The sequence below is a fragment of the Sarcophilus harrisii genome, chromosome 1 (genome assembly GCF_902635505.1).
Source record: "Sarcophilus harrisii chromosome 1, mSarHar1.11, whole genome shotgun sequence".
Lineage (NCBI taxonomy): Eukaryota > Metazoa > Chordata > Mammalia > Dasyuromorphia > Dasyuridae > Sarcophilus > Sarcophilus harrisii.
This window is the reverse complement of record NC_045426.1, coordinates 402,151,287-402,178,132: the sequence shown is the minus strand read 5'-3', so window position 1 is coordinate 402,178,132 and position 26,846 is coordinate 402,151,287. Positions and strand designations below refer to the sequence as shown.

At 33.3% G+C, this 26,846-nt stretch overlaps 1 pseudogene; it reads left to right on the top strand.

The window, feature by feature from the left end:
* Positions 1 to 1,163: 1,163 nt before the first annotated feature.
* LOC111719524 lies at positions 1,164 to 26,846 on the top strand (annotated as a pseudogene).

Sequence of the window (26,846 nt, the reverse complement as noted above, 5' to 3'; positions counted from 1 at the left end):
AGCGTAATTCTGAGGCTTCTACAGTTAAAAGGCTGTGATGGGAGGGGCATTGCTTTAATGCAGAATGACCAAATCAGGGAAACCAAGTCCCATTTTAAAAGGTATAGGACGAGCATGCTTCCTGAGTGCTGGAAGCTGCAGCTTTTAAGAGCCAGGTAAAGGTCTGAGAGGGGCGTGGCCAACTTGTCCAAATTGCTAGCAAAGTTCCATTTAAAAAGTTGGTGAAAACCTTTCCAGAGATTTGAGAAGATTAAGATTGAGTCCCCAATCTCCCCACTGTACAGTAACCCCAAGAAGGTGACAGGATAAGAGCATTTAAAAGGCAGGTTGCCAAGCCACATGGGAGAGGTCTAAAATAGGCCTTGAGTTCTACACTCCCCACTCCATCGAAGAGGGGGAAGAGAGGCCAGAGCGAGGGTGGGGGAGGAAGAGATGCCATCTTACCTAGTGCGGTGCATCCCGAATGGCAAGGGCTCCTCTGGCGATTCCACGTAGGAGCTTGAGGGTAGGGTAGTTCATCTAAACCCCCACATCTTGCTGAGAGAGCAAGACCTGAAGGAGAGAACACTTACCCCTGTCCAGGGAGTAGCAGCTGTGGGGAGAGACATTCTCTAAACTCACCCCAATTCAGTGACCTTTTTCCTCGTGGCTACAGCCTGACCATTAGAAACTCCATTGCATTTAACAGTGGAGTGGGAGAAAGGCTCAAATACGGCTCCTCTTACGTTTCTCCGGTTATCTCCCCAGAACAAATCAAAGAGAGCACTGTCCTAGGACCCCTGAGAGGGGTGGGGTCCCCAGAACGGCCAAGTGTCTCCTTGTTCAGGGTGGTGGTGGTGGTGGTGTTAAACAGACACTTCTCTGTGTCTAGGAGTTCCTGCCTGAGAGCAGGACTTTCTGGTGACAGAGAAAAAAGATTAGAAATGCATTGAGATGCAAAGGAAGCATTTGGACAGAGGGAGTTTCCTCAAGCAAAGTATCTGCTCCAGGAAAGATTTTAGAGGCAGGGGAGTGTCTAGATTGTGGACAGGTAAAAATTTTTAATTTTCCAAATCCTTGCAGCCTCTCTCATATCTCTTAGAGACAGAGAGCAGACAAAAAAAGGCCTTTTGTCAATCTGCAGCAATTCCTAAAGAATTGTGCCAGAGCTTAGAGCTCCAACGATGACCCAAGCCCTACCTGAGGGCTGCAAGGTAAGGAAAGAAAAAAAAGTCTTTTACCTTGTCCAGAGTTCTGGATTTCCTAGTAATAATAGAGGCCTTTTCACTTGAAATGCAAGTAGGGTTAGATGGAATGCAAATATTCTCCCAACTACCTTAGAGAAAGAGTGAGACGAAAAAAGGAACGCAGATTCTTCCCAGAAGAATACTGCCTGAACAGCTCAAAACCCAGATTGGTTCTGAGTGCCTGAAAAAGTTGGGGCTCGGTTTTGTCACCAAATTATCTAGCTTCCGGTGTTTGTTGCTCAGGGAATCAAATGTTGAGGTCTAGATTTGGGGTACCTAAATGAAATCAGGGTTTAGTTGAGGTCCAGTGGCAGGTTTGGGGTACAGGGAGTCAAATGGAGCTCCCCTGCAATCCCCTCTGGATTTGGGGCAAGGATATGGTGGTAAATGAGCTCTAGTAGTGGCGCAAGTCCCCAATAAAGGCATTTATTGGCCCAAGAGCTAGATTGATAAAAGAGGTTTATTATTGGGTTTGCAAGTAAGGAGATAGGTGAAGGTAAAGATAAGGAGGGCACTGAACAGAGGGTCCTCACATGGCTAGCATGTTTGGGTCCTCCCAACCAGCAGTCTCTCTCCTCTCTCTCTCTCCACCTACCCAAATCGTCTCTACGTCATTACCTACACAACACATCAAAACTTGCACAGAGAGTGGGTGGGGCCATTCTTTTTTTTTTTTTTTCAGCAGATAGTAGAAATTAATTTTTTTCCTAAAAGTTTTTTTTTTTAATAGCCTTTTATTTACAGGTTATATGCATGGGTTACTTTACAGCATTAACAATTGCCAAACCTCTTGTTCCAATTTTTCACCTCTTACTCCCTACCTCCTCCCCTAGATGGGAGGATGACCAGTAGATGTTAAATACATTAAAATATAAATTAGATACACAATAAGTATACATGAGCAAAACATTATTTTGCTGTACAAAAAGAATCAGACTTTGAAATATTGTACAATTAGCTTGTGAAGGAAATAAAAAATGCAGGTGGGCATAGATATAGGGATTGGGAATTCAATGTAATGGTTTTTAGTCATCTCCCAGAGTTCTTTCTCTGGGCGTAGTTGGTTCAGTTCATTACTGCTCCATTGGAAATGATTTGGTTGATCTCGTTGCTGAGGATGGCCAGGTCCATCAGAACTGGTCATCATATAATATTGTTGTTGAAGTATATAATGATCTCCTGGTCCTGCTCATTTCATTCAGCATCATTTCATATAAGTCTCTCCAGGCCTTTCTGAAATCATCCTGTTGGTCATTTCTTACAGAACAGTAATATTCCATAGTATTCATATACCACAATTTATTCAGCCATTCTCCAACTGATGGACATCCATTCAGTTTTCAGTTTCTAGCCACTACAAAAAGGGCTGCCACATACATTCGTGCACATACAGGTCCCTTTCCCTTCTTTACAATCTCTTTGGGATATAAGCCCAATAGTAACACTGCTGGATCAAGGGTATGCACAGTTTGATAACTTTTTGAGCATAGTTCCAAACTACTCTCCAAAATGGTTGGATTCGTTCACAACTTGTGTAGGGCCATTCTTTCTCCAAGCATATATTAATAGAGTATTGTCCAGTGCTATTTAGCCTCATGTGCTTGGGACCTCAGTACATCAACTAGAGCTTCAGCCCATTACAGGGAAAATAGACCAAAAATTAATTAGAAACCACATAATCTAATCCTAAAGAATGAGTGAGAGAGATAACAAATCATAGATACAATAGATAAATCATCCAAGAAAGTAATAATAATGAGACAACATAGCAAAATTCATGGGATCCAATCAAAGCAGTTCTTAGGTGAACTTTTATATCTACATGCTTACTTACATAAAATAGAGAAAGAAAAGTTCAATGAATTGGGTATGCAACTAAAAAAGCTAGAAAAAAATCAAATCCCCCCCCATTAAATGAAATTCTTAAAGTATAAGGGGGGAATTAATAAAATATAAATAATTTAATAATTATTAAATTAATTCAATTCAATTCAATTGATTAAATAATAAATAAATAAAAAATAAAAATAAATAAAATTTAAAATCTATTGAATTAATAAACAAAAGTAAGAGTTAATTTTTATGAAAAAAACAATAAATAGATAAACTTTTAGTTAATTTGATTAGAAAAAGGAAAGTAAAACCCAAATCGTCAATATCAAAAATGAAAAGAGATAACATTCCACCAATGAAGAGGAAATTAGAGTAATAATTAGGAGTTATTGCAATGGATAATGTTGTAAAAAAAATTACCCTGGCATGGGTTCTGTCAATAAAAAGTTATTATAATAAATGAAAAAAAAAAAAGAAAAAGAAATGCAGTGTCAGATGAATCTACATGTGAATTCTATCAAACATTTAAAGAAAAATTAATTCTAATAGTATGCAAGCTATTTGGAAAAATAGAAAAAAAAGGAATCTACTAAATTATTTTTATGACACAAATATGGTGCTGATATCTAAACCAGGTATGGTAAAAGCAGAGAAACAAAATTTTACATTATGAATATTGATGAAGAAATCTTTTTTAAAAAGCTTTTTATATTTAAAGCATATGCACAGATCATTTTTCAACATTCATCCTTGTATAACCTTGTGTTTCAGATTTTCCCCTTCTTTCCCCCACTCCCTTCCCTAGATGGCAAGCAATCTAATATGTTATACATGTTAAAATAGATGTTAAATTCAATATGTGTAATCATATTTATACAATTCTCTTACTCACAGGAAAAATCAGATAAAAAGGGAAAGAAAATGAGTAAGAAAACAAAATGTAAGTTAACAACATCAAATAGAGTCAGAATGTTATGTGATGATCCACATTCAATTCCCATATTCCTCTCTATGGGTGTAGATGGCTCTCTTTATCAAAGATCATTGAAGCTGGCATGAATCATCTCATTGTTGTAAAGAGTCATGCTCATTAGAATTGATCATTGTATAATATTGATGTTTCTGTGTACAATGATCTCCTAGTTCTGCTGATTTCACTTTGATGCAAAACTCTTAAATAAAATATTAACAAAGATGTTACAGCAAATTATCCCAAGAATAGTAAACCATGACCAAGTAGGATTTAATCCAGGCATGCAGGGGTGGTTGAATATTAGGAAAACCATTATCATAATTGACTATATCAATAACCAAATTAACAAAAATTACATGAATATCTCAATCTCTCTCTCTCTCTCTCTCTCTCTCTATATATATATATATATATATATATATATATATATATATACAGAAAAAGCATTTGACATTATCCAATACCCATTCATATTAAAAAAGACTAGCAAGTATTAGAATAAATGAAGTTTTCCCTAAAATGATCAGTGACATTTATTAAAAGTCATCAGCAAGCATCATATATAATGGAAATAAACTAAAACCATTCTGAATAAGATCAAAAGTAAAAACAAGTTGTACACTATCACCATTACTATTCAATATTATATTAGAAATGTGAGCTTTGGCAATAAGAGAAGAAAAAGATATTAAAGGAATTAAAGTAGGTAATGAGGAAATCAAATTTTCACTCTTCACAGATAATATGATGGTATATTTAAAGAATCCTAGAGAATCAACTAAAAAATTACTAGAAACAATTCAGAACTTTAGCAAAGTTGCAGGATACAAAATAAGCTCATATAAATAATTAGCATTTTTACATATTTCCAACAAAGTCCAGCAATAAGAGAAACAAGGAGAAATTCTATTTAAAATAACTGCAGATAATATAAAATATTAGGGAATCTATTTGTTAAGAAAAAGTCAGGTCTATGTGAGTACAATTACAAAACACATTCCACACAAATGAAGCCAGATCTAATCAATCAGAAAATGCCAAGTGCTCATGAATAGGTCAAGTAAATATAATAAAAATGACAATACTACCTAAATTAATCTACTTATTCAATGCCATACAAATCAACCCTTCAAGAAAATGATTTACAGGTCTAGAAAAAAAAATTATGAGAAAGCTCATCGCGAAATGAGCAGGACCAGGAGTTCATTATATACTTCAACAACAATACTATATGATGATCAATTCTGATGGACCTGGCCATCTTCAGCAATGAGATAAACCAAATCAGTTCCAATAGAGCAGTAATGGATTGAACCAGCTATACCCACAGAAAGAACTCTGGGAGATGACTATGAACCACTACATAGAATTCCCAATCCCTCTATTTTTGTCCACCTGAATTTTTGATTTCCTTCACAGGCTAATTGTACACTATATTAAAGTCTAATTCTTTTTATACAGAAAAATAACTGTTTGGTCATGTATAGTTTATATTGTATTTAATTTATACTTTAACATATTTAACATGTATTGGTCAACCTGCCATCTGGGGGAGGGGATGGGGGAAGGAAGGAAAAGAATGGAACAAAAGGTTTGGCAGTTGTCAATGCTATAAAATTACCCATGCATATAACTTGTAAATAAAAAGATATAATAATAAAAAAAATATGAAAGCTCATCTGGAAAAAAAAAGTCAATATTTTCAAGGGAATTAATGAAAAAAATGCAAATGAAGATGGCTAGCTGTGCCACACCTAAAACTATATTATAAAGCAGCAGTCACCAAAAACATTTGGTACTGGCTAAGAAGTAGAATAGTGATCAGGGGAATAAGTTAAATTCACAGGACAAAATAGCCAGTGATTATAGTAACCTAATGTTTGACAAATCCAAAGATCCCAGCATTTGGGATAAGAACTCACAATTTTACAAAAACTGCTGGAAAAATTTGAAATTAGTATGGCAGAAACTAGGTATTGACCCACATTTGGCATCTGATAACAAGATATGATTAAAATGGGTTCATGATTTAGGCATAAAGAGTGATATTATAAGCAAATTGGAAGAACATAGGATAGTTTACCTCTCAGATATGTAGGGAAGGAAGGAATATGTGACCAATGAAAAACTGTAGTACATTACTGAATGCCAGATTAATAATTTTGATTATATTAAGTTAAAGACTATTGGTACAAACAAAGCCTATGCAGACAAGATGAGAAGGAAAACAAAATGGAAAAAAAAAAAAAACTTTTTACATTCAAGGGTTCTGATAAAGGCCTCATTTCTAAAATATATAAAGAATTTACTCAGATTTATATGAATTTACGCCATTTTCCAATTGATAAATTGTCAACAGATATGAACAATGTTAAGATAAAGAAATTAAAAGCATTTCTAATCATATGAAAAGGTGCTCTAAATAACTATTGATAAGAGAAATGCAAATTAAGACAAGTCTGAAGTACCACTATACATGTCTCAGAATGACTAAAATGATAGGAACAGATAATGAGTAATGTTGGAGGGAATGTTGGAAAACTGGGACACTAATACATTGTAAAGTGATCCAACCATTCTGGAGACCAATTTGCAACTATGCCCAAAGGGCTAGTAAACTATATACCCTTTGATCCAGTAGTATTTCTTTTAGGCTTGTTCCCCAAAAATAATCCTAAGGAGGGAAAGGAACACACATGTGCAAAAATGTTTGTAGCAAGCTTTTTTGTAGTGACAAGAAATTGGAAATGAGTGAATGCCCATTAGTTGAATAATGGCTGAATAACTTATGGTATATGGATGTTATGGAATATTACTATTTTTTAAGAAATGATCAGCAGGATAATTTTGGAGAGCCTGGAGAGACTTACATGAACTGAAGTTAAGTGAAATGAGCAAATGCTAAGTGATATGAGCAGAACCAGGAGATCATTATGCACACAAATGCAGGATTTTACAAAAATCAATTCTAATGGACATGGCTCTCTTCAACAGTGAGATGATTCATACTAGTTCCAATGTTCTTGTGTTGAAAAGAGCCATTTACATCCAGAGAGAGGACTATGGGCACTCTTTTTGTTATTTGCTTACATTTTGTTTTATTTCTATTTTTTCCCTTTTTTATCTGATTTTTCTTGTGCTCCATATTTGTGGAAATATGTATAGAAGAATTGCACATGTTTAGAATATATTGGATTACTTACCATCTAAGAGAGGGGAGGGAAGAAGGGAGGGAAAAAAAATTTGGAACACAAGGTTATGCAAGGGTGAATGTTGAAAATTATGCATATGTTTTGAAAATAAAAAGGTTTAATTTTTTAAAAAAAGAATGTAGCCCTCAAACCAATGGACAAATATCATAAGAGAGCAGACTTGAGCTCAATATAAGAAATAATGTCTTATCAATGCTGTTTGAAAGTTGAATATTTTCACAGAACTGTGTTTTGCCTGACTACCCCTATAAACTATGCCAAATTGTTTGCCTTTTTAATTAAGGGAGTTACTAAAAAGATAATTTGAAACTCAACATTGTAAACAAATAAACAAAATAAATAAATAACTCCCCTCTAAAAAAAACCTCATAACACTGGTCACATGGTAATTAAATAATAAATAAAAATAAATAGTAAATCTTGATTAAATTTAAATATTTGGACTAACTACTTTGTGGTGGCATGGGCAAAGCCTTGATTATTTCACTCTGGTTTTAACCCTGAGGGATATATTTCTAAAATATTTAGTCCTCTTGTGTTTCTAGTGATCTTGTTGTCCAATAATTTTATGTATCTAAACTTATATGTTTCTAACATATGTGTGTTTATTTAATTTAATACTCCTATCATTCCTTCTGGGTATTCCCATCAAAGATGCAAATCCCAAGGTTTTCTTCCTTTTTTAAATTTGTCCATGTTCTTTTGATAATTTCCCACCTAATATTTGCTAAAGAACTTTATCTGGATTTCTTAATAGCTGTGAAGCATATGAATATTCATAAGGTTGACTAAACTTTGATCTTACTAACTCACTTTTTTGCCTTTTTTTCTAGTCATAAATGTCCCTATTGCTATTTTTTATGCCACTTCTTTTTTATAGTTCCTCCTTGGTAATATATTATTACCCATTCATGTTCACCATGCATACTCTTCTTTATTGCCCATTGGCTTAACTTCATCTTTAGCTGTTTTAAAATAAGAACATTTATGCCTAAAACTCATATAGCATCATTAAAAGTATTTTAATGTTAAAAACATGGGCCTGTATTTAAAGGAGAAACAAACTGGCCTACTACATTACTGTGACTTATTGTCATTCATCACATTTAAAGTGGAAAACTAATTAATTTGCCTGATGTTTTCATAGCAATAAAAAAGAAAACAGATACTGGAATTTTTTTTTTCTATTGGTTTATTTCATTGTCAAAAATAGTACTACTGAAATGGGAAAAAAAAGATTAACTATATTTTGAATAACATTATAGAGTTACAGAATGTCAGAGTTGGAAGCAGTTTCCAAGTTTATCTAGTTAAAACCTGAAATGAACAGAAATAGCCTTTGTAATATTTCTGACAAGTGGTTAGTCAGGCTCTTGTTAAAAATAACAATCATCATTACTGAGCCAAAGTTAAGCAAAAAATACTTTTTATGCTGAAGTCAATTTTGTTAAAAGAAGCTTTACTCTCAAGGAATTTTAAAATCATGCTGTCAATGTATATTAGAGAATTTTATAATTTCAGAAAGGAAAGGCTAATAATAAGGCATTCTATTCACGTAACAGGTGAATGCTCACGAAGAATTTCCCCCCTTATGATTTCAAAACAATTTCTTAGTCAATGCATAAGGAGAAAAATTATCGCTCAAGCTCATTGTTTGGGGTTGTATAGACCAAACAATTGGTTGAGAAGATTATTTCCGATGCTCAGTGGGTTGTTTTGGTATCATCTAGGAACAGCATGTGCTCAATGGGGAATGAATCGGTCTCTGCTTGAGTTGTCATTATAACCTCTAACTACTGAACTGCAGGGTTTACGAAATGTGGTTTCTGTTCTTTAATATCTCTGCAGTTGATCTGGAAATTAGACTTCCAACAGCCTAATATTAAATATCAAGTGCCTGTAATTTCTGAATTTATGTAGGTGTTTGGGAGATTTTTAATTATTCCTTGAAAAGACATCAGCTCTATCTGTCTATTTCAATTAATCATTGAGTTTACTCAGATTCCTATTATTGTTTCCATGTCACTTTAAGATGACTGTCAAGTAAGAAAAAAAAGTTTCTTTATACAAACATGACTACAACTCCCATTGCCTCTCCACAAACAACAATAGAATATGGTCAGAATTGTTTTTATACTATGATCACATGGGAATAACTGGTTCATCATCAGATAATGTCTCAAAACGTTATAAGTTTTAATGACAAAGTACTCACCCTCTCTATTTTTCTTCAGGGACATAAATGACTAATAGGAATTTTACAGAATCCTAAAAATAAAATTATAGCTTGACTTACTGGTTTATCTTAATAGTGTAGAATAATAAAAGCACTTTATACTTTTGTATTACCATTCATAAAGCTTTTGAAAAAAATGTATTTTAACTTTGTAGTATTATTGTGAAGTTAGTGTCATTATAATCTTGTTATACTAAAGAGGAATTGAAACATAGAAGGGTCTAATGTTTTGTTCAAAGTCACTCAGGGATGCAACTGAAAGGATTCTTGCAGCTATTTACACCAACTGTACCCAGAGAAGTTGGGGAAAATATAATTGATTTGGAAATTTTTTTTCTCTTTTTTTCTTTTTACTTTTTTTTTTCTTTTTAAAGCTTTTTATGTTCAAAACATATGCATAGATAATTTTTCAAAATTGGCATTTGTATAGTCTTTTGTTTCAGATTTTTCCTGCTCTTCTCCCACCCTCTACCCTAGATGGCAAGCAATCTTGCCATATGTTATGTAGTTTAAATATATGTTAAATCCAATATCTGTAAACATATTTATATAATTCTCTTTCTGAACAAGAAAAATCAGACTAAAAAGGAAAGAAAATTAGTGAGAAAACAAAATGCAAGTGAACAACAAAAAGATTGGGAACGTTATGTTGTGATCCACATACAGTTCCCACAGTCCTCTCTCTGGGTGTGGATAGTTCTCTTCATCACAAGATCTTTGGAACTGCTCGGAATTATCTCATTGTTGGAAAGAATCATGTTCACCAGAATTGATCATCTTATAATATATATATATATATATATATATATATATTGCCATGTACAATGACTTTCTGGTTCAGCTTATTTCACTTAACATCAGTTCTTGTAACTCTCCAAGCTTCTTTAAAATTATTATCCTGATCATTTCTTATATAACAATAATATTCCATAACATTCATATGCCATCACTTATTCAGCCATTCTCCAACTAATGGGCATCCACTCATTTTCCAGTTTCTTGCCACTATAAAAAGGGCTGCCACAAACATTTTTGCACACGTGGGTCCCTTTCTTCTTTTAAGATCATTTGGGATATAACCCAATAGAAACCCTGCTGGATCAAAGGGTATGCCCACTTTGATACCTTATTGACCATAGTTTCAGATTGCTCTCCAGAATGTCTAGATCCATTCACAGGTCCACTAACAATGTATTAGTGTGCCACACATCCCCTCCAATATCCACTATTGTCTTTTCCTGTAATCTAAAGCCAGTCTGAAAGATGTGTAGTGGTATCTCACAGTTGTCTTAATTTGCATTTCTCTGATGAATAGTGATTTAGTTACCTTTTCATATGATTAAAAATGGTTTTATTTTCTTCATCTTAACATTGTTCATATCTGTTGACTATCAATTGGAGAATGGCTTGAATTCTTATAAATTTGAGTCAATTCTCTATGTATTTTAGAAATGAGGCTTTTATCAGAACCTGTAAAGGGCAGGAACTTTGGAGAAATATACTTAAGTCTCAGTATGATTGATTTAAACCTACAACAGGGTGTTAACTCAGTGGAATTGATAAGACAATTATTATCTAGTTTAGTATGTAAGTTTTCTAGTTCAGTATGATTGATTTAATCTTACAACAAATAATGGTTCCCTAGTGATATAATAATTGGTTTATATGCAGTATACTGTAATGATGTAATTGTAATAGAGTATATAAACTCAGTCAGAGACAGAATTCAAGATAGAGAACATTCTACTGGCTCTCCTTCCTCCTGAACTTTGAGAGAGGATTTGACCAGCCTCTGGTGGCTCTCCTGCATTCCTCCACTGAAACCTAGACCCATTCTGGAAGGTCTCCAGAAAGCAAAGGAGACAGATTGTGAAGGAGATAATAAAGACTTTGGCCTTTATTCCTGACTATTCTAGTGAATAGTTTGCTGAAAAAGGGCTGGTCCAAAGGCCCTCCAGAAAGATAACCAGAACATTACAAGAACCCTTAAATGTAAAATATTTCCCCAATTTATTGCTTACCATCTAATCTTGTCTGTATTAGTTTTGTTTCTACACAAACATATTAACTTAATATAATCAAAAATATCTATTTAGTATTCATTTATGAGTTCTAGTTCTTCTTTTAAGCCAAATTCCTTCCTTCTCCACAGATCTGAGAGATAAACTATCCTTTATTCTTCTAATTTCTTTATAATATCACTCTTTATGTCTAAATCATGAACCCATTTCAACCTTATCTTGATTTTAGAAGTTAAATGAGGGTCAATGCCTAGTTTCTTCCATATTAGTTTCCAATTTTCCCAACAGGTTTTAATCAAATAGTGAATTCTTATCCCAAAAACTAGGGTCTTTGGGTTTCTCAAACACTAGATTACTATAGTTATTGACTAGATAGTCCTGTGAACCTAACCTATTCCACAGATTTACTGCTATATTTCTTAGCTAGTACCAAATGGTTTTTGATGACTGCTACTTTATGATGTAGTTTTAGATATGGCATAGCTAGGCCACCTTCATTTGCTTCTTTTCAGTAATTCCCTTGACATTCTTGATGTTTTGTTCTTCCAGATGAACTTTGTTATTTTTTCTAGATTTGTAAAATAATTTATTGGAAGTTTGATTGGTATAGCACTAAATAAGTAGATTAATTTAAGTACTATTGTCATTTTTATTATATTTGCTCAACCTACCCATGAGCACTTTCCAACTGATTATATTTGACTTTATTTGTATAGAAAGTGTTTTGTAGTTGTGTTCATTTAGCTCCTGACTTTCCCTTAGCAGGCAGATTCCCAAAATGGCTGAATCAGTTATAGTATATGAAAATAATGGAGTATGTTTCCATAAAAGTGGAGTTGTGAAAGAAAATATAAATCTGCCATGTTAATAATAATAAAAACCCTCAAGAAAAAAATAGGTTCGAGATCTCAAACTTGCACTCTCAGAATTAGACAAATCAAACCACAAAACAAATAAGAAAGAAATTAAAGAAGTAAATAGAATATTAGAAAAATTAGGTATGTTGGATCTTTAGAGAAAATTGAATGGAGATAGAAGGGAATATACTTTCTTCTCAGCAGTTCATGGAACCTATTAAAAATTGACCATATATTAGGACATAAAGACCTCAAAATTAAATGCAAGAAAGCAGAAATAGTAAATGCTTTCTTTTCAGATAATGATGCAATAAAAACTACATGCAACATAAAGTTAGGGGGAAATAGACCAAAAAGTAATTGGAAACTAAACAATCTCATCTTCAAGAATGATTGGGTGAAGCAGCAAATTATAGATACAATTAATAATTTCACTCAAGATACTGACAATGATGAGACATCATACCAAAATTTGTGGGATGCAGCCAAAGCGGTAATAAGAGGGAATTTTATATCCTTAGAGGCTTACTTGAATAAAACAGAGAAAGAAAAGATTAATGAATTGGGCTTGCAACTAAAAAAACTAAAAGACCAAATTAAAACCCCCAATCAAATACTAAATTGGAAATTCTAAAATTAAAAGGAGAAATTAAAAATATTGAAAGTAAAAAAACTATTGAACTAATTAATAAAACTAAGAGTTGGTTCTCTGAAAAAGCCAATAAAATAGATAAGCCTTTGGTAAATCTGATTAGAAAAAGGAGGGAGGAAAATGAAATTAGTAGTCTTAAAAATGAAAAGGGAGAACTTTCCACCAATGAAGAGGAAATTAGAGAAATAATAAGGAGTTATTTTGCTCAACTTTATGCCAATAAATTTGATAACCTAAGTGAAATGGATGACTACCTCCAAAAATACAGACTTCCCAGACTAACAGAGGAGGAAGTAAATTGCTTGAATAGTCCCATTTCAGAAAAAGAAATAGAACAGGCAATTAAACAACTCCGTAAGAAAAAATCCCCAGGACCATATGGATTTACATCTGAATTTTACCAAACATTTAAAGAACAATTGGCCCCAATGCTATATAAATTATTTGATAAAATAGGGAATGAAGGAGTCCTACCAAATTCCTTCTATGACACAGACATGGTACTGATACCTAAAACAGGTAGGCTGAAAACAGAGAAAGAAAATTATAGACCAATCTCCCTAATGAATATTGATGCTAAAATCTTAAATAAGATATTAGCAAAAAGACTACAGAAAATCATCTCCAAGATAATACACTATGATCAAGTAGGATTTATACCAGGAATGCAGGGCTGGTTCAATATTAGGACAACTATCAATATAATTGGCTATGTTAATAACCGAATTAACAAAAACCATATGATCATCTCAATAGATGCAGAAAAAGCATTTGATAAAATCCAACATCCATTCCTATTAAAAACACTTGAGAGTATAGGAATAAATGGACTTTTCCTTAAAATAATCAGAAGCATCTATTTAAAACCATGAGTAAGCATCATATGTAATGGAGACAAACTGCAACCATTCCCAATAAGATCTGGAGTGAAACAAGGTTGCCCACTATCACTGTTACTATTTAATATTGTGTTAGAAACGCTAGCTATAGCAATAAGAGCTGAGAAAGAGATTAAAGGAATAAGAATAGGCAATGAGGAAACCAAATTATCACTCTTTGCCGATGACATGATGGTATACTTAGAGAACCCCAGAGATTCTGGCACAAAGTTATTAGAAATAATCCACAACTTTAGCAAAGTTGCTGGTTATAAAATAAACCCACATAAGTCATCAGCATTCTTATATATCACTAACAAAATATAACAGTCAGAGTTACAAAGAGAAATTCCATTTAAAGTAACTACTGATAATATAAAATATTTAGGAATCTATCTGCCAAGAGAAAATCAGAAACTTTATGAGCAAAATTACAGACCACTTTTCACACAAATTAAGTCTGATCTAACCAATTGGAAAAATATTAAATTCTCTTGGATAGGGCGAGCAAATATAATAAAGGTGACAATATTACCTAAACTAATCTATTTATTTAGTGCTATACCAATCAGACTCCCAAAAAACTATTTTAATGACCTAGAAAAAATAACAACAAAGTTCATATGGAAAAACAAAAGGTCAAGAATTTCAAGGGAATTAATGAAAAAAAAATCAAATGATGGTGGCTTAGCTGTACCAGATCTAAAATTATATTATAGAGCAGCAGTTACCAAAACTATTTGGTATTGCTAAGGAATAGATTAGTTGATCAGTGGAATAGATTAGGTTCAAGGATAAAACAGTCAACAAATATAGCAACCTAGTCTTTGACAAACCCAAAGATCCCAGCTTTTGGGATAAGAACTTACTGTTTGATAAAAATTGCTGGGAAAATTGGAAACTAATATGGCAGAAACTAGGCATTGATCCATACTTAACATGCACGTACCCAAGATAAGGTCAAAATGGGTTCATGACCTAGGCATAAAGAATGAAATTATTAATAAATTAGAGGAACATAGGATAGTTTACCTCTCAGACCTGTGGAAGGGGAAGGTCTTTATGACCAGAGCAGAACTAGAGATCATTACTGATCACAAAATAGAAAATTTCAATTATACCAAACTGAAAAGTTTTTGTACAAACAAAACTAATGCAGACAATATTAGAAGGGAAGCAATAATCTGGGAAAATATTTTTACAGTCAAAGGTTCTGATAAAGGCCTCATTTCCAAAATATATAGAGAATTAACTCTAATTTATAAAAAATCAAGCCATTCTCCAATTGAAAAATGGTCAAAGGATATGAACAGACAATTCTCAGATGAAGAAATTGAAACTATTTCTAGTCATATGAAAAGATGCTCCAAGTCATTATTAATCAGAGAAATGCAAATTAAGACAACTCTACGATACCACTACACACCTGTCAGATTGGCTAAGATGACAGGAAAAAATAATGATGATTGTTGAGGGATGCGAGGAAAACTGGGACATTGATGCATTGTTGGTGGAGTTGTGAACGAATCCAACCATTTTGGAGAGTAGTTTGGAACTATGCTCAAAAAGTTATCAAACTGTGCATACCCTTTGATCCAGCAGTGTTACTACTGGGATTATATCCCAAAGAGATACTAAAGAAGGGAAAGGGACCTGTATGTGCACGAATGTTTGTGGCAGCCCTTTTTGTAGTGGCTAAAAACTGGAAACTGAATGGATGTCCATCAGTTGGAGAATGGTTGAATAAATTGTGGTATATGAAAATTATGGAATATTACTGTTCTGTAAGAAATGACCAACAGGATAATTTCAGAAAGACCTGGAGAGACTTACATGAACTGATGCTGAGTGAAATGAGCAGGATCAGGAGATCATTATATACTTCAACAACAATACTATATGATAACCAGTTCTGATGGATCAGGCCATCCTCAGCAACAAGATCAACCAAATCATTTCTAATGGAGCAGTAATGAACTGAACTAGCTATGCCCAGTAAAACAACTCTGGGAGATGACTAAAAACCATTACATTGAATTCCTAATCCCTATATTTATGCCCACCTGCATTTTTGATTTCCTTCACAAGCTAATTGTACAATATTTCAGAGTCTGATTCTTTTTCTACAGCAAAATAACGTTTTGGTCAGGTATACTTATTGTGTATCTAATTTATATTTTAATATATTTAACATCTATTGGTCATCCTGCCATCTAGGGGAGGGGGTGGGTAAGAGGTGAAAAATTGGAACAAGAAGTTTGGCAATTGTTAATGCTGTAAAGTTACCCATGTTTATATCCTGTAAATAAAAGGCTATTAAATAAAAAATTTTAAAAAAATAGGTTAAAAGGAAAGAAACATATATATATATATATATATATATATATATATATATAGAGAGAGAGAGAGAGAGAGAGAGAGAGAGAGAATTCTTCAATCTATTTTCAGACACAATCAGTTCTTTCACTAGGTATAAATAGGATTTTCATCATATGTCTTTCAGAGCAGTTGTGGGTGATTGTACTACTCAGAACAGCAAAATCATTTATAGCTTGTTATCTCAGAACATTGCTATTATTTTGTATATAGTATATTTCACTTTGCTTGAATTCATAGAGGTCTTTCCAGTTTTTTCCCCCCTGAGAGCATCCTTCTCATCATTTTCCACAGAACAAAACTATTTCATCACAAACATCTACTATATTTTATTGAGCTATACCCAATTGATGAGCATCCCCTAAATTACCATCCTGTTTGCCTTGAAAAGAGACTGCTATGAATATTTTTTATACATATAAGTCATTTTCCTTTTAAAAATTTTCAAATCTTTTTTGGCATTCATGTTTAGGAGCAGTGTTGTTATGTCAAGTTTATGAGTGAATTTATCGCCCTTGGAGCACAGATTATATGTTTTGATCATTTATCAATTAGGGCATGGCTCTTATTTTTTTATATATTTGACTTCATTACCTCTATGTCTGAGAAATGAAGCTTTATCAGAGAAATTTGTTTGAAACTTTAAAAAATATTACTATTGCTTACTGTATTTTGCTCCATTTAGTCTCTGTCTCTCCTCAAAACTAATCACTCCTTTCCCCAATATACTTGCTCTTTATTACCCATCTTTTCTAATATCCAATTCTCCTCCTATTTTCCTGTAGGATAATTTTTTATCATGACTTTCAGGTAGAACAATAATTTTTAAATTATTTCTCCTGGATCTATTTTCCAGGTCAGTTGTTTTTCCAATGAGATATTTCACATTTTTCCTATTTTTCTTTGTTTTTGGTTTGGCTTTATTGAATCTTGATTTCTCATAAAATCATTAGCTTCCATTTGGTCAATTCTATTTTTTAAGGAATTTTTGTCCTTAGTGAGCTTTTGTACCTCCTTTCCCATTTGGCCAATTTTGTTTTTTAAGGCATTCTCCTTATTACCATTTTGCATTTTCTTTTTCACCACACTCAATTCTTTTTCTAATTTTTTTCCTTTATCTCTCTTCCATGGTTTTCAAAATCCCTTTTGAGCTCTTGCATGAAATGAGTTCAATTCTTACTTTTTGGAGGCTTTGGATATAGGAGCTATGACTTTGTTATCTTTTGAGTGTGTGTTTTGATTTTCCTTGTTACAATAATAACTTATAATAATCAAAAAATAACTTTTTTTGTTGTCTGCTCAATTTCCTAACACATTATTCAGCTTTTAACTCTTTCTCAAAGTAGAGTGCTGTTTCAAGGGTGGAAGGTGCGCAAATTTAGTGTGCTGAAACACAGTTGGGATTGGGGCCAGGCTGTTCTGGTGCAGCCTATGCTGGAACTGTACATTGGACTCCTACCTGGTTCCCACAGACTCTCTCCATTAACCTTCTCAGTCCTTTCTGATATCTCTTGGACAAGAGGCCCAGAAGCCTCCAGCACTGTTGCTGATTCAGAGTTCCCATCTTTCTGATTTCTGAATAGACATAGTGAAATGGAAAATGTATATAACGCATTAAAATATAGATCTGATAAACTGGAAAAAGAAAGTAACTCCAAGAAAAACAGAATTTGTGAAACAGAAAAAGAAATAACTTCTTTAAAAACAAAATTTGTGAAATGGGAAAAGGAAATAATTCTTTAAAAAAACATAATTTGTGAAATGGGGAAAAAATCCATAGAACAAAACAACTCATTCAAAAATTCAATTAGACAAATACAAAAGGAATTTAAAAAAAGTAAATGAAGAAAATAACACACTAAAATTCAGAATAGGACAAATGAAAATGAATGACTCAATAAGGCAACAAGAATCAGTGAAGCAAAACCAAAAAATGAAAAAAAAAATAGATAAAAATATAAAATACCTAATGGGGAAAACAACTGACTTCGAAAAGAGATATAGGAGAGACAATCTAAGGATTATTGGATTCCCTGAAATACACATTGGAAAAAAGAGACTAGACACTATTTTTCAGGAAATCTTCAAAGAGAACTGCCTTGATGCCATAGAATCAGAAGGTAAAATAGCCATTGCAACAGTTCACTGAACACCTCCTGAAAGAGACCCCAAAATTAGAACTCCAAGAAATATTGTGGCTAAATTCCATATCTATTAGACCAAGGAAAAAAAATTACTACAAGCATCCAGAAAAAAAAAAACAACTCTAATACGAAGGAGCCACAATAAGGGTCATTCAGGATCTAGCAGCTTCCACATTAAAGAATCAAAGGACCTGGAATCTGATATTTCTGAAAGGCAAAGGAACTTGGCATGCAGCCAAGAATAACTGACCTGGGCAAACTAAGCATTTTCTTCCAGGGAAGAATTGGACATTCAATGAAATAGGTGAATTCCATTTATTTCTGATGAAAAAACCAGAGCTAAACAAAAAGTTTGACCTCCAAATATAGGACTCAAGAAAAGCATAAAAAGGTAAAAAGAACTCTTGAGAACTTTATCTCTGTTATGGGTATACATAAAGAGTACATGTATAATTTAGTTTACTGTTATAATATTTAAAAAAAAAAAAAGGATCTAGAGATGGAAAGGAAATTATACCAGAAAAAAAGGATAAGTGGAAATACTACAGCTTGTGAAGAGGCAAAAGAAACCTATTATATCTGAGGGAAAGAAGGGACAGAGATGATCATAGTGTGAATCTCACTCTCATCAGAATTGGCTCAAAGAGAAAATATTTGACATAATCGATTTACAGAGAAACTTCTCCTACCTCATTGAAAAGTGGAAGGGGAAAAGTGAAAAGGGGAGGGGTAGAATAAATAAAAAGGAATACAGAAATTGAAAGGGAATGTTTTAAGAAAAGGGGAGGGACTCTCAAGGGGAGGGAGAGATCCTAAAGAGGGAGTGCCACGTGAAGCTAGTGGTGCTCATAAGTTTGGAGGGGGATAAGGGAGAAAGGAAAGAGAAAAAAAAAACATATTCTGGATTAACAAGATGACAGGAAATACAGAAGTAGTAATTTTAGCCATAAATATGAATGGGGTAAACTCCCCCATAAAGGAGGGGAGGATAGCAGACTAGATTAAAAGCCAGAATCTTGTAATATGTTGTTTACAGGAAACGTATTTGAAGCAGGGCAATACATACAGAGTAAAGGTAAAAGGCTGGAGCAGAATCTAGTATACTTCAGGTGGAGTCAAAAAAGCAGAGGTAGCCAGCCTGATTGCAGATCAAGCAGAAGCAAAAATTGATCTAATTAAAAGAGGTAAGGAAGGGCATTATATCTTGCTAAATAGCACCATAGATATTGAAGCAATATCAATACTAAATATATATATACACCAAGTGGTATAGCCTCAAAATTCCTAAAGGAGAAGTTAAGAGAGCTGCAAGAAGAACTAGACAGCAAAATTATAATACTGGGAGATCTTAATCTTGCACTCTCAGAATTAGATAAATCAAATCACAAAATAAATAAGAAAGAAGTTAAAGAGGTAAATAGAGCACTAGAAAAGTTAGGTATGATAGAGCTTTGGAGAATACTAAATGGAGAAAGAAAGGAGTACACTTTATTCTTGGCAGTTCATGGAACCTATACAAAAATTGACCATATATTAAAACATAAGGACCTCAAATTCAAATGCAGAAAAGCAGAAATAATAAATGGATCCTTTTCAGATCATGATGCAATAAAAAATTACATTCAATAAAAAGCAGGGGAAATTAGACTAAAAAGTAATTGGAAACTAAATGATGTAATCCCAAAGAATGAATGGGTGAAACAGCAAATCATAGACACAATTAACAATCTAACCCAAGAGAATGACAATATGATAATAATGAGATGACATACCAAAATATGTGGGATGCAGCCAAAGTGGTAATAAGGGGAAATTTTATAATTGTAGAGGCCTACTTGCATAAAATAGAGAAAGAGAAAAATCAATGAACTAAAAAAGTTAGAAAAAAAGCAAATTAAAACCCCCCAATCAAACACTAAACTTGAAATTCTAAAAATAAAAGGAGAGAGTAATAAAATTAAAAGTTAAAAAAAATCTATCGAATTAATACATAAAAGTAAGTGTTGGTTCTATGATAAAACCAAAAAAATAGATAAACCCTTGGTAAATTTCATTAGAAAAAGGAAAGAGAAAAATCAAATTGTTAATTTTAAAAATGAAAAAGGAGAACTTTCCACTAATGAAGAGGAAATTAGAGCAATAAGTAGGAGTCACTTTGCCCAACTTTATACCAATAAATATGATAACTTAATTGAAATGATAAATACCTTCAAAAGTATAGGTTGCCCAGATTAACAGAGGAAGAAGTAAATTGGTTAAATAGCCCCATTTTAGAAAAATAAATAGAACAAGCTATTAATCAACTCCCTAAGAAAAAATCCCCAGGACCAGATGGATTTACATGTGAATTCTATGAAACATTTAAAGAACAATTAACTCCAATGCTATATAAACTATTTGAAAAAATAGGGAATGAAAGACTCCTACCAAATTCCATTTATTACACAGATATGTTACTGATACCTAAACCAGGTAGGAAGAAAACGGAAAAAGAAAATTATAGACCACTCTCCCTAATGAATATTGATGCTTAAATAAAATATCAGCAAAAAGATTACAGAAAATCATTCCCAGGTTAATACAGCGTGACCAAGTAGAATTTATACCAGGTATGTAGGGCTAGTTCAATATTAGGAAAACTATTACCATAATTGACTATATCAATAACCAAATTAATAAAAACCATATGATCATATCAATAGATGCAGAAAAAGGATTTAATAAAATCCAGGACCCATTACTATTAAAAACAGTAGAGAGTATAGGAATAAATTTACCTTAAAATAGTCAGTAGCATCTATTTAAAACCATCAGTAAGCATCATATGTTATGGGGATAAAATTGAACCATTCCTAATATGATCAAGAGTGAAACAAGGATGCCCACTATCACTGTTACTATTCTGTATTGTCTTAGAAATGCTAGCTTCAGCAATAAAAGATGAAAAAGAGATTAAAGGAATTAAGAATAGGTAATGAGGAACCCAAATTATCACTCTTTGCAGATGATATGATGGTACACTTAGAGAACTCCAGAAATTATATTAAAAAGGTATTAGAAATAATCCACAACTTTAGCAAAGTTGCAGGATAAAAAAATAAATCCACATAAATCATCAGCATTTTTTATACATCACTAACAAAATGCAACAGCAAGAGATGCAAAAAGAAATTCCATTTAAAATAACTGTCAATGTTACAAAATATTTCAGAATCTATCTGCTAAGGGAAAATCAGGAACTACATGAGCAAAACTACAAAACACTTTCCACACAACTAAAATCAGATCTAAACAACTGGAAAATATATTAAGTGCCCTTAGATAGGTTGAGCGAATATAATAAAGCTGACAATAGTAGTTAAACTAATCTATTTAGTGCTGTACGAATCAGACTCTCAAGAAACTATTTTAATGACCTAGAAAAAAATAACAACAAAATTCATCTGAAAGAACAGGAGGTCAAGAATTTCAAGGGAATTAATTTTAAAAAAATCAAATAAAGGTGGCCTAGTTGTACCTGATCTAACACTATATTTTAAAGCAGTGGTCACCAAAACCATTTGGAATTGACTAAAAAATAGATTAGTTGATCAATGGAATAGGTTAGGTTCACAGGACAAAATAGTCATTAACTCTAGGAATCTACTGTTTGACAAACCCAAAGATGCCAACTTTTGGGACAAAAATGCACTATTTGACAAAACCTACTTGGAAAATTGGAAATTAGTATGGCAGAAACTAGGCATTGACCCATAATTAACACCATGTACCAAGTTAAGATCAAAATGGGTTCATGATCTAGGCATAAAGAATGAGATTGTATCAAACCATTCTCCAACTGATAAATGATCAAAGGATATGAACAGACAATTCTCAGATGAAGAAATTGAAACCATTTCAAGCCATATGGAAAGATGCTCCAAGTCATTATTAATCAGAGAAATGCAAATTAAGACAACTCTGAGATAACACTACACACTTGTCAAACTGGCTAGAATGACAGGGAAAGATAATGTGGAATGTTGGAAGGGATGTGGGAAAACAGGGACACTAATACATTGTTAGTGGAACTGTGAATACATCCAACCATTCTGGACAGCAATTTGGAACTATATTCAAAAAGTTATCAAACTGTGCATACCCTCTGATCCAGTAGTATTACTGGAGATATTAAAGAAATGAAAGGTACCTGTATGTGCCAAAATGTTTGTAGCAGCCCGTTTTGGTAGTAATTAGAAACTGGAAATTGAATGGATGCCCATCAATTGGAGAATGACTGAGTAAATTGTGGTATATCAATGTTAGGGAATATTATTGTTTTTTAAGAAATGACCAGCAGAATGAATACAGAGAGGCAAGCAGAGACATATAGGAACTGATGCTAAGTTAAATGAGCAGAACCAGGAGATCATTATACACTTCAACAACAATACTGTATGAGGACCAATTCTAATAGAAGAAGCTGTCTTTAACAATAAGAGGCTCCATATCAGTTCCAATTGACCAGTAATGAAGAGACCCAGCTACACTCAGTGAAAGAATACTGGGAAATGAGTGTGGACCACAAAATAGCATTTATACTCTTTCTCTTATTGTTTGCTTGCATTTTTGTTTTTCTTCCCAGGTTATTTTTACCTTCTTTCAAAATCCAATTTTTCCTGTGTAGCAAGACAATTGTATAAATATGTATACATATATTGCATTTAACATATAACATATTTAACATGTATGGGACTACCTGACATCTAGGGGAGAGGAAAAGTTGGAATAGAAGTTTTTGCAAGGGTCAGTGTTGAAAATTCCCATGCATATGTTTTGTCAATAAAAAGCTATAATAAAAAAAAGAAAATTAAAAAAAATCATAGATTGCCCAGATTAACAGAAGAGGACATAAATTACTTAAATAGTACCATTTTGGGAAAAAAATAGAACAAACTATTAATCAGCTTCCTTAGAAAAAATCCCTAGGACCACATGGATTTTCATGTGACTTCTACCAAACATTTAAAAAATAATTAACTCTAATACTATATAAATTATTTGAAAAAATAGGGAATGAAGGATTCCTACCTAATTCCTTTTATGACACAAATGTGGTACTGATACCTAAATAAGGAAGGACAAAAACAGAGAAAGAAAATTATAGACTAATTTCCTTAATGAATATTGATGCAACAATCTTAAACAAAATATTAGCAGAGCTTACAGAAAATCATCCCCAGCTTAATACACCATGACCAAGTAGGATTTATATCAAGAATGCAGGACTGGTTCAATATTATTATTTGATTGGTATAGCACTAAATAAGCAGTTTAGGTTCTGATGAAGACCTCATTGCTAAAATAGAGTACTGACTCAACTTTATAAAAATTCAAGCCATTCTCCAATTGAGAAGTGGTTAATGAACAGGCACTTTTCCAATGAAGAAACTGAAACTATTTGTAGTCATATGAAAAGGTGCTCCAAATTTTTATTGATCAGAGAAATGCAAATAAAGACCACTCTGAGATACCACTAGACACCTCTCATATGAGCCAATATTACAGTTAAAGGTAATGACGAATGTTGGAGGGGATGTCGGAAAACTAGGACTCTGATACTTAGTTGGTGGAACTATGAAAGGATCCAACCATTCTGGAGAGCAATTCAGAATTTTGCTCAAAAAGTTATCAAAGTGTGCATACACTTTGACCCAGCAGTGTTTCCACTGGGCTTATATCCCAAAGTGATCTTAAAGGAGGGAAAGGGACCCACTTGAATAAAAATGTTTGTGGCAGCCATAAACATTTGGCAAGAAATTGGAAACTGAATGGATGCAAATCAGGTGGAGAATGGTTGAATAATTATGGTATATGAATGTTGTGCAATATTATTGTTCTGTAAGAAATGACCAGCAGAAATGATTTCAGAGAGGCCTGGAGAGACTTACATGAATTGATGCTAAGTGAAATGAGTAGAACCAGGAGATCATTATACATGGCAATAATAAGATTATATGATGATAAATTCTGACGGATATGGCTCTCCTCAACAATGAGATGATTAAAACCATTTTCAATTGTGCAGTGATGAAAAGAGCCATCTACACCCAAAGAGAGGACTGTGGCACCTGAGTGTGGACCCTTACTCTTACTGTTGTTATTTGCTTGCATCTTGTTTTCTTTCCCAGGTTTTTTTTCCTTCTTTAGTTGATTTTTAAATAAAATAGCTAAGAAAAAAAAGGAAACAAAATGAGACCTTTATCAGGAATACTAACTATAAAGGTATTTTCCTACCATTTCCCTTTTAATCTTGTTTCTGTTTGTTTTTTTTTTTTTACACAACTTTTTTAATTTAATGTAATCAAATTTGTCCATTTTACTTTTCATAATGCTCTCTAATTCTTTGAGCATAAATTCCTCCATTTTCTGAAGATCTGATAGGTAAAATTATCCCTTGTTCTCTTAATTTGTTTATGGTTTCATCCTTTATGGCTAAATCATGTATCCATTTTGACTTGATTTTGGTATGGGGTTTTATTTCTTTTCTTACTCTTTCCTACATATAGGAACTATTTTTCCAGTTGTTGCCAATATCTATCTATCTATGTATCTAAGTATCTAGCTATCTCTATGTTTCTATATGCATTGCACGTTTATATGTAAATACACATGGGTAGCTGAATAAATTTGAATTGAACAAGTTAGAGTAATGGAATAAATCCAATAAAAATAACATTCAGTAAGGATAAATGTAAAATTCCAAACTTTTAAAAATAAATTCCATAATCCCCATTAGTTGGCAAATGATTGAACAAGTTCACGGTGTGTGAATATTATGGAATACTGTTCTATAAGAAACAATCAGTGGGATGATTTTAGAGAGGCCTAGAGAGATTTACATGAACTGGTGCAGAGTGAAATGATCAGAATCAGGAGATCATTGTACATGGCAACATCAATATTATACAAAGATCAGTTCTGATGAATGTGGGCTCTTTCCAACAATGAGATGCTTGATGCCAATTCCAATAATCTTGTTATGATGAGAGCCATCTACCTCCAGAGAAAGGACTTTGGGAACTGGATGTGTATCACAACATAATATTCTCACTCTTTCTGTTGTTGTTCACTTGCATTTTGTTTTCTTACTCATTTTCATTCCTTTTTGATCCAAATTTTCTTGTGCAGAAAAAGAATTGTATAAGTATTTACACATATCGGATTTAACATATATTTTAACATATATAACAGATATTGGATTGCTTGCTATCTAGAGGAGGGGATGGGAGGAAGAAGGGGGAAATCTGACACACAAGGCTATGCAAAGAATCAGTGTTGAAAAATTATCCATGCATATGTCTTTTACTTCTTGTTTTGTCCTTTTTCAGACTGAGTGAAGTTATTTTAATTTTCATCTTCTAAAGGCAGGGCAATGATATTGATTATCAATGATGTAAAAAGAACTATAGCTTGCAATGCGATTAGTAGAATTGGATTTGAATGAACAGGCTTAGAGAATTTAAAGTTATGATTATCTTTTTCAACCCTGCTCATTTAGCAGAGAAGGAATCCTGAAGTCAAAGTGCTGAAATGCCACTTGACCAAGACACTGGCAGCAGAGTTTTATGAATAACTCTGAGATAAGACTACATCCAGTGAGTTCACTCTGGATGATGTCATACAGACTGGTGTGAACAATCCAGGGAACATATTCATCAGGACTATGGCTTATGTGGCTGGAAAAGAAGGGAGCTATGATGTGTTCAAGGAACTGCTTGATCCTATCATTAAGGACATCAAGGATATAAGCCCTAACATATGTATAATAAGAACCTCTGGCCAGCCTGGAAGGTGACTTGAATAACAAATACAATGCTTTGAAGAAATTAGTAGATCAGAAATAACAGCAGCGAATTGATGACCACTTCTTCAACAAGACTGTTTCCTCATTCCTCTTGGCATCTTCCATGGCCCAGACTGGCTTCATGGCAGGGGAATTTAGAAAAATGATAACAAGACCTTTTTGGTGTGAATATCAGGTGAGGGTCATCTTTATGAAGAAGAGAGTCAACATAAAGGAGGTATTCTCACATTTATACATGGAGCTCATATAGCTTAAAACCCCTTTTTAAACCAAAAATTTTAAGTGTGTGAAACTTCAATCTGGGTTACATCCTGATGTTTCCCTTTTAGGGCTCTATTGCTAAGGCTAGTTGCATATGACCACATAAAACTTCCCATCCTGGACAAGCACAAGAAGATTGGTGAGATGATGAAGAAGGTGAGGCTGCAGAAAAGGGGGACAGGGAGTGTGAACACACCAGCCATAAGTCATTCTTCAACTGGGCTTCTCAGAGGCAGAGGTAGTGCAAAAGGTGGTGGATAGTATGTATTTGCTCATGTAGGAAAAGCACTTGAAGTAGGGCCAATCTCTCAATGACCTTATGCTGGCCTAG